The 12,021-nt window shown below is 45.9% G+C and overlaps 1 protein-coding gene across 1 annotated transcript in view; it reads right to left on the bottom strand.

Annotated features, from left to right (window-relative positions):
* Window positions 1-6,332, bottom strand: part of CHD9 (chromodomain helicase DNA binding protein 9) — a 93,016-nt gene extending 86,684 nt beyond the window's left edge. Inside the window, exon 1 of the transcript XR_008452009.1 lies at window positions 6,294-6,332. The gene's annotated coding sequence lies outside the window, so the exon portion shown is untranslated. The remainder of the gene's footprint in view (window positions 1-6,293) is intronic.
* Window positions 6,333-12,021: the final 5,689 nt, after the last annotated feature.

Raw genomic sequence — 12,021 nt, 5'->3', positions numbered from 1 at the left:
CAAGATTTCATTACAAACCACCAGAGACAAAACACAGCAGAGACCTCTTTCAGTGCGCAAGCTGATAACACGCTGACTTCCAACAACTCTCATGCTCTATCCTGACAGGCATCTTTGTGAACTACTGCAAGTTCACAGGCTTGAAGTACCAACCAGAACAATGCAAAGGACTGAGTCTGTTTTACAGATGTCTATGAGTCACAATCTAGGAGTAGAGACCAACAGTTGTGAAGACTTGACACTGAGAAACGCATTCTATGTGAAGATTTGGGAAAAAAAGCACAATTCCAAGTCTTGACACAACCGACTTAAGATACCATGATATTACTCTCCTGAAGAGAGCCAGCTCAGGCTTTCAACTCCATACTATATGAGCTGGTATAAGGGTTTCCATCTATATAACAAAAGCCCATAACTTACAGAAAGAGGGTGCACGCAATTTTTCTATGCAAAAAAAAAGCCACCCTATATCTAAGATTCAATGTGATTTTTTTTTTTTTAAAAAAAAAACTCACCCAAGCACATGTAAAGCAGGACATACAGAATTTGTGATTTGTTCAATATACTCTACTAAAATTAACAAATCAATATAAAAACAATAACTGGAGCAAAACAACATTTTTCATGGCTTCCAGCACATTCAGGACATGTTCCTGAATTTACCTGCAACAGACTCCAAATGCCTTCTAGTGTAGCATCAACACACTGCCTCAAGAGCCTGACAAAGTAGAATTTTAAAAAACTTTTGCCACTGAAATGGGAAAATATTCATCGATGCCTCCAAGTTATCTATGAATTCATTCTTAAAAACACACCTAAAAACCTGGCTCTGAAACTACATTTTCTTGTTTAGATTCTGAAAATCAGCAAAATATACTTTCAAAAACTACATGCTGAAGCCAGCAACACCAGATTATATGGAATCGAGCCCACTGTCTCACCTAAAGCTGTTTTTAGTATTGGTGGAAGCCACTAACTACAATGGCTTTACTACAGGGTAACTGAAAACAAAATTATATCCTATTTCTTTCTCAGATTTCCTCTAACATATGGAATATCGGATAGATTTTCATGCCATTATACAGAGATAATCTTTCTGAAGCTTAAAATTTTCTTCATTAGGGTGTAAAGTATCAAATGAAATAAAATCATTTATTCTTCAAAAGCCATTCGCACAATAAATTTTGGAGAAACTGCTGCATTTTAGTGACCAACAGAGAAGAGCGAACCAACCTTTCAATACTGCTCACGCAACACAAGGAAAAGCACCCAAGAATGCATTGCAGAAGGAAATAATTTGGTAACCAGAGTTACTACATTTTCTAATATGACTCAGATAAAGAACAAAGTCAAAATTACTATTTGCCTTAGGAAAAGGATGGGAACATTTTTCCATCTTTCTGCAGATTTTAACTGTTGGTTTAAGAGTATAACAAAAACGCGCATCTTAAGAAAGACGCATGTACACTGGCATCCTGGAGACATTAGTATTTGATCTCTCTTTGGTAATCTCTATGAATGGAGCTGAAGATCTCACCACATTTGCTCAATGACAGATGCCATCTCATACCAATACATTTCTGCTGAATTCTGAGTTAAAAAAAAATGCTTCCTCCCTTGTAACTTGTTTCTTGCAGCTTAGTAAGCAAACATAATGTAAAGGCAGCACTGAAAGGGGAACCTAGTTCCAAGGTGTTACCAAAAGTGGCCTTGTACTTGATCACTAAAGCTAGTTCTAAGAGGAAGCTGTGTATCCATCTTAAAGCTACTATATACCTGTTTTCAAAGTAATACTAGGATGCTTATTTTTCTGAAGTCAAGCTATAGCTTCACTGACCACACAAGTATTTGATTCAGTGCTGGTCTTCCACAAGTTTTCAACACTGCAGTTACTCAAAAACATGGTCATTGTAAACCACGTTATACTTTTTTTAAAAAGTAACACTTTAGGAAAAAACACTGCTTCAAAATAAAACAAAACAAACTCTCTCCTCTCCACACTATTGTAAATAAGAAAGTCACATGTTCAGCCTGTTTGACTTCCGGCCAGCTCTTTCTCACATTTATGAATTGGCCAGACAGATAAAATATGAGAACCCTGCTATTCCTTCAGCCAAAGCAAGAGCTGCAAACTCTTTCCGGTGGTGGTTGTATCAGCCAAAGAATTACTTCTTACCACCACAGTTTCTTTTGCTGAAGGGGAAAGAAAGGTAATGATGCAGCATTGGATACTTATTTCCACAAACTGACACAAAAGAAAAAAAATGCACTTTAAGGAATCATGACCCATACAACAAAATTGTCCAGACTACCTGTACCTTTGGAGTGTTTGAAGGATACATACAGTTTAATAAGAGGGAAAATACGTATTGTAAAATTGTAACATATACAAAAAATATTTACCTTACAAGCAACCACATAAAGCAAGTAAGAACAAAAGTGCATTCTCTTTACGGATTGCACGAACAAGGCAATTTTAAAGCAACATGTCACCTTTTGTTTTAATCTGCCTGCATCAGTTAACTTGTATCTCATAAAAGGAAACAAATGAACAACACCTGGTTTAGGGCCTCTATAGGCTCTTAGTAGTGGTTCAGGTCATACACATTTTAGATAACATCACAAAAAATAGTTTTTAAAAAACAGACTGTGCTTTCCATCCAGTTTTTCATGGCTAAATTCTTGGGCTAATCTTCAAGAGCATTTAGCACCAGCAGCTCATGTTAAGTGAGTAGGTGCTCGGATTCCTCAAAATTCTTGAGAAACTGAGAGACTTAAAATTCCAGGTTTTTTACAATAAAAATGACAGCTTTACTCAGAGTAAAATAAGGTAACTTATCTTCATCATGAAGAACAGCGAAAGTTCTTGTAAACAGAACTACTTGGTTAAAAACAAACAAGGTAGAGTAAACTAACCCAGCACAGACACGCTGTAACTACCAATGTGCCTGCACAGCAAATTGAAATAGCTTACCCACCAAAAGGGGAAAAAGGGAGAAAGCTACTTCACATTTACATTAAGGTTAGAGAGCTCACAGTGCACAGTAACCACAGAGTTGTTACCTGAAGTTCACATCCTACCTTACTTCCCACTCACTTCTCTGTACGCCCTTGATTTATGCATAGGGCCTGGCACATGGATCCCTGGATTGGTTAACTTGCAAGAATATATATATAAATTTTTGCTCTTTTGTTTACAAAAAATTGGGCACTGATGTCCACCCAAGTCCACCAAAGCCTCATCTGCCAGAAGCAAGAATAACTTAGAAATCATTATTAGTTGGGGGCGAGAGGAGTTGGAGATGTGTAGAAACTTTGCAAGTAAAAGCGAAGAACAATAATTGCTACTCTTTCTGTAACAGTTCAGGTATAAAATAGGAATAATTATTTCTTTGAAAGTATTTACATTGTGAAAGAAACTAGCAAAGAGTTGAAGTACGCTCCAATAAATTAAAATTCAGTGCCAGGGTAAAAATCCAGATATTGCTCAAAGATGTCTGAATGTTATTCTGCCTTGACTACAGAACCTATTTACATTTGCATACAAATGACTACATGTGAAACAAAGTGAAATAATTATTTCACCTAACCCCTGCCAAATGGGAACTTGATGGTGTCAAGTGACACAGGTTTAAAAACAGATGCAGAAAGCTGTCCAGACAGGCGGGCCTGGTTCTCTTGAGAGAAGGATTACTTCTTACAATTACTTCTTAAAAAGTATCAAAAAAGACACAAGAGGAGAACTAGAAAACACATCCCTAGAAATAGAGTGTTATTTTGTCTCTCATGAGCATGCATTGTATCACCAAAGGACCTCAGGTCCTCAGACCTCTTCTACACCATGCAGGGAGACGGTGCCCTATTTTCTCAGCTGATGAAGTCAACCAACTTTCACAAACTTAAGGAAGTTTTGAACTGTTAATGACTCTAGAAACTTATGATACAAAGACAGAGAGGAGTGCAAACCATTTCTTACAAACTGTAAGTGCATGCATCAGCCTCAACAGCAAAGCTACAAAGCCAAATAAGAGAATTCTGGACTCTCTTTTTTTATGCCTATTCACAAAAACTTGGCTGTGTAAAAGGAATTAAAGAGGTTCTAACGTTTCACTGCTTTAAGCTCCAGTAGGAAATAACACAATTTCTCCACACCACTAGAATAAAGATGCATGCTACCTATCCACCTAGTGCTATGTATGTACAGTACTGAGCTAGCCTCAAAATCCTCTCTCCTTGTCATCCCTGAAAGAAGACAGCTTGCGGCCCCTACCTGGAAAATTCCAGTCCACAAATTCCAACCTTGCACTTGCAGAGCCCAGTCCCTTTTTAAACTTCCACCCATGCAGTGGGAACCTGCAGCCACTTGCCACTGGTTCTCCTCACCCCAGAAACCTTCCAGCCCAGAAGGACAACAGACTGCATGGCCATCTCCAGCTTTCCCAGACACACCTCACCCAGTGCCAAACCTCCCCTTTCCCATTCCTTTTCCCAGCTTCCACGTTTTCTGCTGTCACGGATCCAAGCCAGAGGGCTGCCAAATTCAGCTCCTCTTTTTCCTACTGCATCACTTGTCCTAGGAAATAATTTTCATTCCTCCCTCTGCTCACCTCTGTTATCTTGCATAGCGAGAACCTGGGTCTAACATTCACATTTCTCTGCCTGGAAGGATGCCACATCCCTTCCCTGCCAGGAAGCCCCCTTCCTATGCGACATCAGGCAGCTTGAGATATTCCTGCCCTACCTCCCTCCACCTAACCCCTTCATCTCACTGCCACCTTCTCGATGGGGAGAGAGGGACACCTAACCCCTGCCTCCATCACCTTCTCAATGGGGGAGAGAGGAACACCTAGCCCCTGCCTCCCTCCATCACCTTCTTGATGAGGGAGAGAGAGGGACACTCGGCCCCTGTCTCTCTCTGTCACCTTCTTGATAAGGGGGAGAAAGGGACACCCAACCCTCACCTCCATCACCTTGACGAGGGGAAAAGAGAAACACCCAATCCTTGCCTCTCTCTAGCACCTTCTCGATGGGGCAGAGAGAGACAGCCAACCCCTTTCTCCAACTTCCCCGAGGAGCCCAGTCCTCTTCCCTTCGCCCTGCCACCTCCTTACCTGGAAGCGGCCAGGGACAGGGCATCCACCCTCTTCCCCACGCCGCTACCTAGCGAAGGCCCAATTCCTCCGCTCCAAACTTCGCCCCCGCGGGCCCGGCGCCGCCTGCTCAGCGCCGCTGCGGGGCAGGGACCGCGGGGACCGCATCCCGGGCAGCCCCGCCGCCTCCATCCTGCCCCGCTCCACCCCCCGGTGCCCCCTTCTTCCTTCTCCTCCTCCTCCTCTTCCCACCCCCGGCGGCAAGATGCGAGGGACCACGAGCAGCCGCGGTGGGCGCGGGGCGAGAAGAACCGGGGCGGCGGCGGGGAGAGGAGCCCAGGGGGCGAAGAGAGGAGAACCTGGGGGTGGGGAGAGGAGCCTGGGCGTAGGGAGAAGATCCCGGAGGGCGAGGAAACTCGGGGGTGGGGAGAGGGAGGGAGAAGAACCGGGGCGGTGGGAAGAGGATGCCGAGGGACGGGGCGTGGGGGAGGAGAACCTGGAGGTGGGGAAAGGATCCTGGGGGGCGCGGGGCGAAGAGAGGAGCTCAGGCCTGGGGAGAGGAAAAAGAGGAGAACCCGGGGGTGGGGAAGAGGATGCCGGGGGCGCGGAGGGCAAGGAGAGAAGCCGAGGCCTGGGGAGAGGAATAAGATGAGAACCCGGGGGTGGGGAGAGAGAGAAGGGGAGAACCCGGGCGTGGAGAGAAGAGAGGATGCCCGGGGGGGGGGCGGGGGGCGAGGAGAGGAGCCCTGGGGGCGGGCGGGGGGAAAAGATCCCGGTGGCGACAGGGAGAGGATGCCGAGGGCCGAGGAGCGGAGAACCCAGGGGGGTAGAGAGACAGACAGAGAGAGAGAGGACCAGGGCGTGGGGAGAAGGGGAGACCCCGGGGGCGGCGGGGAGAGGATGCCAGGGGCCGAGGAGCGGAGACCCTGGGGTCGGGGAGAGGCTGCCGGTGTGGGAGCAGGCCGCGCCGCGCCGTGCCCCGCCGGGGATGGGGGGGGCGCGGGGAGGCGCTGCCGGTGCCCGCGGCCTGTCTCAGCGGAGCCGCCCGTGCCCCGCACGTACTCACCGCCGGGTTCGCCATTACGCGGCGGCGCCCGCAGCCGCTGCCCGGAGGCGGCGCTGCCCCACGCTGACAGCTCCCCCTTCCCTCCCTCCTCCCCCCCCTTCTCTCTCGGCGGGGATTCCCCCCCCGGAGCCACTCACCGGGCGGCGGGCGCAGGCCGGCAGAGGCGGCGGCGGGGCGAGGGCGGCGCGGCGCGGTCTCCTCCCCCCGCCGCCCAGGCAGGGGCAGGGCAGGGCGGGAGGGGGGGGGGGCGCAGGGCCCGCCCTGAGGGGGGAGGCGGGGGGGGGGGGGGGGGGGCGCAAGTTCCTCACTCGCTCCGCGCCGCGACCCCGCGGGGACGGGCCGGGGGGTACATTTGCATATTTGTCCCCGCGTTGCTGATTGGCGGGGCCGCCGCCGCGCGCTGACACGGCGCCTGGGGGGGGGGGGGGCGGAGCGGGGAAACGGCAGCGTGAGAATCTCCTCGCCCAGGCGCCTTCCCTGCACGCCGCAGCCCCCGCGGGAAAGGCGGGGGGGGAAAGGCGGGGGGAGCCGAGGCGATAAAATGGTGCGTGAGCGCGGGGTGAGGTGATCCAATATGGCCCCCTCGCCGGCAGAAGCCAATCCCGCGCGCGGTTACTCCCGAGGCCGGGCCCGGGGTGCCCGAGAGGCCGCCCTGGGCCCCGGGGTCCCGCCGCGCTCCGAGGGGAGGGGGCAGCACCGGGGGGACGGGACTGTAGATCCATAGAATCGTAGAACCATAGAATCACTAGGTTGGAAAAGACGTTTTGGATCATCGACTCCAACCATTCCTCTCTGCCACTAAACCGTGTCCCTGAGCACCTCGTCTACCTGTCTTTTCAATACCTCCAGGGTACAGGTGATAGGACAAGGGGGAGTGGCCTCAAGCTGCGCTGGGGGAGGTTCATAGTGGACATCAGGAAACAATTTTTCACAGAAAGGGTCATCGGGCACTGTCAGAGGCTGCCCGGGGAGGTGGATGAGTCACCATCCCCGTCTATCTATAAAAAAACATATAGACGAGGTGCTCAGGGACATAGTTTAGTGCTTCATAGGAATGGTTGGACTTGATCTCAGAGGTATTTTCCAACCTAGTGATTCTGTCACTTGGCAGAAGAGGTCAGCACCCTCCTCTCTACAACCTCCTTTCAAGCTGTTGTAAACCGCAATAAGGTCTCACCTCAGCTTTGTCTTCTCAAGGCTAAACAACTCCAGTTCCCTCAGCCACTCCTCATAAGACTTGTTCTCCAGCCCCCTCACCAGCTTCGTTGCTCTTCTCTGGACACGCTCCAGAGCCTCAACATCCTTCTTGTGGTGAGGGGCCCAGAACTGAACACAGGATTCGAGCTGCAGTCTCACCAATGCCGAGTACAGGGACAATCACCTCCCTGGCCCTGCTGGTCACGACGTTTCTGGTACAAGCCAAGATGCCATTGGACTTCTTGGCCACCTGAGCACACTGCTGGCTCATGTTCAGTCGGCTGTCAACCAACACCCCCAGGTCACCTGCATGAGTAGGATTGCAGTGATTCGGCCTGGTAAGAGTGTTGCCCCATTGTGCAGCAGAGCCCAAGCACTAGCAGGGAGAGCAAGAATTCCCACCTTTCAAAGGTGAATAAAGGTGCAACCAGGCAGGACCACCATAGCCCCAGGGACACCAGATCAAGCTGTTTTCTAATGGGTTGCTCATGTATGCTGACATGCCACATACATTCTTACTAAGTTAATGTCACATACTGAGGGGGACAGAGTAGGACCCTGAACTGCACTTAAACATTTAATTTATTACCTATAATGTTACAATTCTAAGTCAATAGTATCAGCTTAAGTCTAGACCAATATCAGCATCCTATAAGAGTTTGTGAGGGACTATACAACCTGTCTGGAGTTCAGTGAAAAAGTCTTTTTACATGTTTCCCATGAGGCTGCTGCAGGTGAAGTTTTTGAAGACACTCCCATGCTTGGAGGGGTTGGATCCATCATGTTATATAGACATCAGTGGGGGGTCTCAGACCAGCTGAGAGGAAGCTCCTATTAAGACCCACTCCTCTCATCCTCTTCTAGTCCCTTCTGGAGTGATAATATCTGTTGACCCAGCTCCTTATCTTCTTTACCTTTGGTCAGTGGCACTGCTGGTAAGGAACACTGTGGGTTGTTCTGGCACCCTTGCTGGTGCGACCTCCACCAACTTGAAGGGATCCGAAAAACTTTTAAGGCCATATATCAAGCCAGTTCCAGCACACAAAACTCAGTTTCCACATCCGTTAAGTCATCCAAGTACAACATATATTGGTTTCTATTATAAATCTTCCATTAATACTTCTGTTTTCAGGATCACCTCTGATTCTTTGTTCAGTGGCTATGGTGTAAATCCGCATGCCCATGTTGATATGCTGGAGGGAGTGACCAGAGGCCAATTTGGTCAGCCTGATAAGCAAATGAGTGGCCGAGACATAATAGCTAGGTAATACTTCCCCACTCATCCTTGCTGCACACGTGGGCTTTGATGGGGCCGCTGCTGTGGAGGGGCCACCAGACCACCATCTAGCCCTCCTCCACCCCATGACTCAGCAAAGCAGTAGCCCTCTTGAGCAGCTTCAAGGGGAGTGATAAGTCAGTTAACTGTAACCCTTCCCCTTTGCATTTCCATCATATTTTTTCAATCATAGAAAGTACATTAAAAGCACCAATTTCAAGATCAAAAAAGAGAAGTAGCAGTAAACAAAACAGTTCACGTACGTATTATCTGAAATGACTTTCAAAGGGTCTTTAGATGCAAAGTTGTTACAGGATTCAGTTCTCTGTAGCAGGAGACTAAAGCAAGAGGCTGAAGGAGTGAGTTTCTAACTTGGTCAAAAGGGGAATCTCGGAAGGGGCTTGCTTAGAGTTTTATCTATAGTGGCATATAAATACAAAAAGTTCTTTAAGTGAGCAGTTACCTAACTCTCACTAAGTTGACCTGAGGAAGTTAAGAATTTCAGGAATACAAGAAAACCCCTGATCAGTTACCTGTGTTTGGGTGTTGTGCCTGGGAGAACTATATATATGCACAAAGGTGGTAAACCTTATCCCAAGGCTTCCTTTGGTAGCTTGCCAATGGAGGACTAGGGTTATACTTCAAACTATTGTTTCTGTCTTAGGGCTATCATTTAAGATACCAGTTCATCATTATACCTTATATCAGGCTGCTTGAGTATCTTATGTTTAATTATACACTGTAATACTTAAAATGGTTTCAGGGTTTTTAAAGAGTTCAACTGAGCTTCTGTAGGCGCCAGCCTAAGGTATATTTTTATTTAGGATTTGTTCAGAAAACAAGCCTTTAAGTCAGCTACTTGAATGTTTTATCTTTACAGTACTTTTGTCTTTTTCCCTACCTCTCAATTTGCTCGTGATTGAAACTTTTAACATTGCTTTCTAATTGTTCAGAAAGGCTACAGTTCACATTTATACTGAAGTTTTCTACTAAACTTCATTCTTTTATCCAATCCTAGCTTCCTTTTTTTTTAGTTTCTCTCAATAATTAAGAGCAAATTAAAAGAAAAAACACATACCTGAGTTATTTTTTTAATCCTATGTACATTTTAAAAGAAAACATACATGCTCATGATCTTATAACATCCATAAAGCAAAAAACATCTACTCTCACCCTTTTATTAGAATTAGCCAGGCAAATGTAGTACTTCCTTAATGAAGCTATTAACACTATTGTAATGTTGTGAACAGCTGTCAGCTGTAAGTAGTGTGAATGGTAATGTCATAAGTTGGGAGCACAGGCTAGGACTGATGGAAAACAGGATCATGCAACTGGTTATTTTCTTGTTGAAAAGAATATTGAATCTCATGAACACTTAATGTCTGGATGGATCCTCTTAGAATTTAGGCAAAAAATGGGTTGCTTAAATATACAGAATGAAAGGTTGATTTTTGGTTTGGGTTTCATTTTCTTAAACATGTCAATATCTCATCAGTTTTGGAAATTGATTTTGTACAGTGTTGAATTTTCTTTTTCTGAAAACTTCTGTCACCTTCTGTCATTACCCTGAAATTCTTCTATTGTTTCAAACAATCTTAATTTTAGTAGGTTTAGTAGGTTTTCTCAACACCACTACCTCACCGTGTAATTGTGTTGCCTTAATTTGTCATAGCATACAGATGATTCTTAAAAAAAATCTTGGGTTTGGTAAGAGTAGAACACTTTGTCCCTGCCCTCCTTTATTTTCCGTAGATATTTTCTTTCAGATGTCCCATGTACAACAGTGATAGAACACATGCATTTTTCCTGTTCTTGACACCCACATAGCTGTAGCAATTTATTCTGCCTTAGAATTTGCCACGTATGTGCCTTGTAACACATTGTAGTTGACAGAGGGAGAAGGCCTGTGTACTCAAAACAAGGGCACTCGTGTGCTGTCCTTCTGTGAGCGTGGGATAAAATTTTCCAAGAAAAAATAACAGAGGAAATCGGTTGTTGCACTTGTCTGGTTTCCTGTACTTTGATTATCCATGGAAGTTGCTGCAGGGGTATTGAGGTCAGTGCTGGAATGAAGTTCACATGCAACTGAATCAGCTGCTGAGATTCCACTGTTGCCACAGTGACAGCTTTGATCCTTCTCAGTAGCCACTCTGTGTGACTTGGGAAAGCAAAGAGCAGCTGTCTGCACAGATTGCTGCTATTAGAGCAACTCTTCATATGTCTTTGTAGCCGTGCTCTAAAAGCCTGGTAGGAATCCGTGATGCTGGTGAAGACTTGTAGTGCCACGCTAACCCAGCCCTTGCTGAGATGTTCTGGCTGCTTGATGCACTGTCTGTGCAACCTGCACCATGAATAGGGAACAAAATGCTTCCTCTAGATGACTTTTTTGGGGCCATTAGCAAGCCTGCACGAGGAAAGTAAGCTTACATTGTTTCGCCTCTGAAGATATTCAAAGTCTCAAGTTTCCATACAGTTCAAATTGGGGACCTCTACGTGTTTTGGTGTGCTCTTGGCTGACAGTTTGTAGGTTTCTTTGATCTGGAACATACACTGAAACGCCTGCAAGGAGCGGCTATGCTGTACACCTGCAGATGTGAAACACTGCAAATGCAAAGTAGGTATATGGAAGCAGATGTTTTTCTCATGGCCTTGCAGAGGCAGATGTAAACCAGCAGATGGTTTTAAATCTTTTAGATTAGGACAAAATAGGATTCTTTTGACTCTGTGTATAGGAACTGTGGCATCCAAGGGTGTGGATCAGAAAGAGAAACTGGAGTTTTGAATATAAGCCTTCCATATTGTGATAAACAACTGCAAATCAAAATCTGAATGTTAATTAAATGTGCAAGTAATCTACTTAGTCAGATGGAAATCTCTTGGCAGCTAGAATGTTTTAGTCATAGGAAACTATGTCCAAAAGTTTTCCTGGCAGACAAATACTACTGATTGTAAGTTTTGTAAACCTGCAGTAAGGGTATCAAAATGCTGATTTCTAAACCTGCTTCCATCACTGTTTCCTCAAACACCAACATCTCGTTTGATTGCTTGCCACAATGACAGCCGCAAGTACTGTATTAATTGATTAAACCATAAACTAAAATGAGGTCTGTCATGAAATAGGCAGTGTGGAAGAATATTTTAAATCTGAGTTTACTGAGAAAGTATTTCTTTACTAAATCAAGTTTTCATTAAGAAATTTTAAAAGTTTATTTTGTAGAGGATTGCTGGCACTTGTGTTAGGAAAAAAAGTAGCCCTTGAAGACTAGAGTTAAATGTTTTGATGACCAGGTGGAGCACAGGACTGAGAGTCATCTGACTCTCGTTGGGCTTCATAAGACAACAGTGAAGAGTTGTTGGGTTTTTTTGTAGAGTGGTCACATGTGGAGTAGTGT

The sequence above is a fragment of the Cuculus canorus genome, chromosome 13 (assembly GCF_017976375.1).
Source record: "Cuculus canorus isolate bCucCan1 chromosome 13, bCucCan1.pri, whole genome shotgun sequence".
NCBI classification, from domain to species: domain Eukaryota; kingdom Metazoa; phylum Chordata; class Aves; order Cuculiformes; family Cuculidae; genus Cuculus; species Cuculus canorus.
The sequence above is the reverse complement of the archived record's forward strand: the minus strand, read 5'-3'. Positions and strand labels throughout refer to the sequence as shown.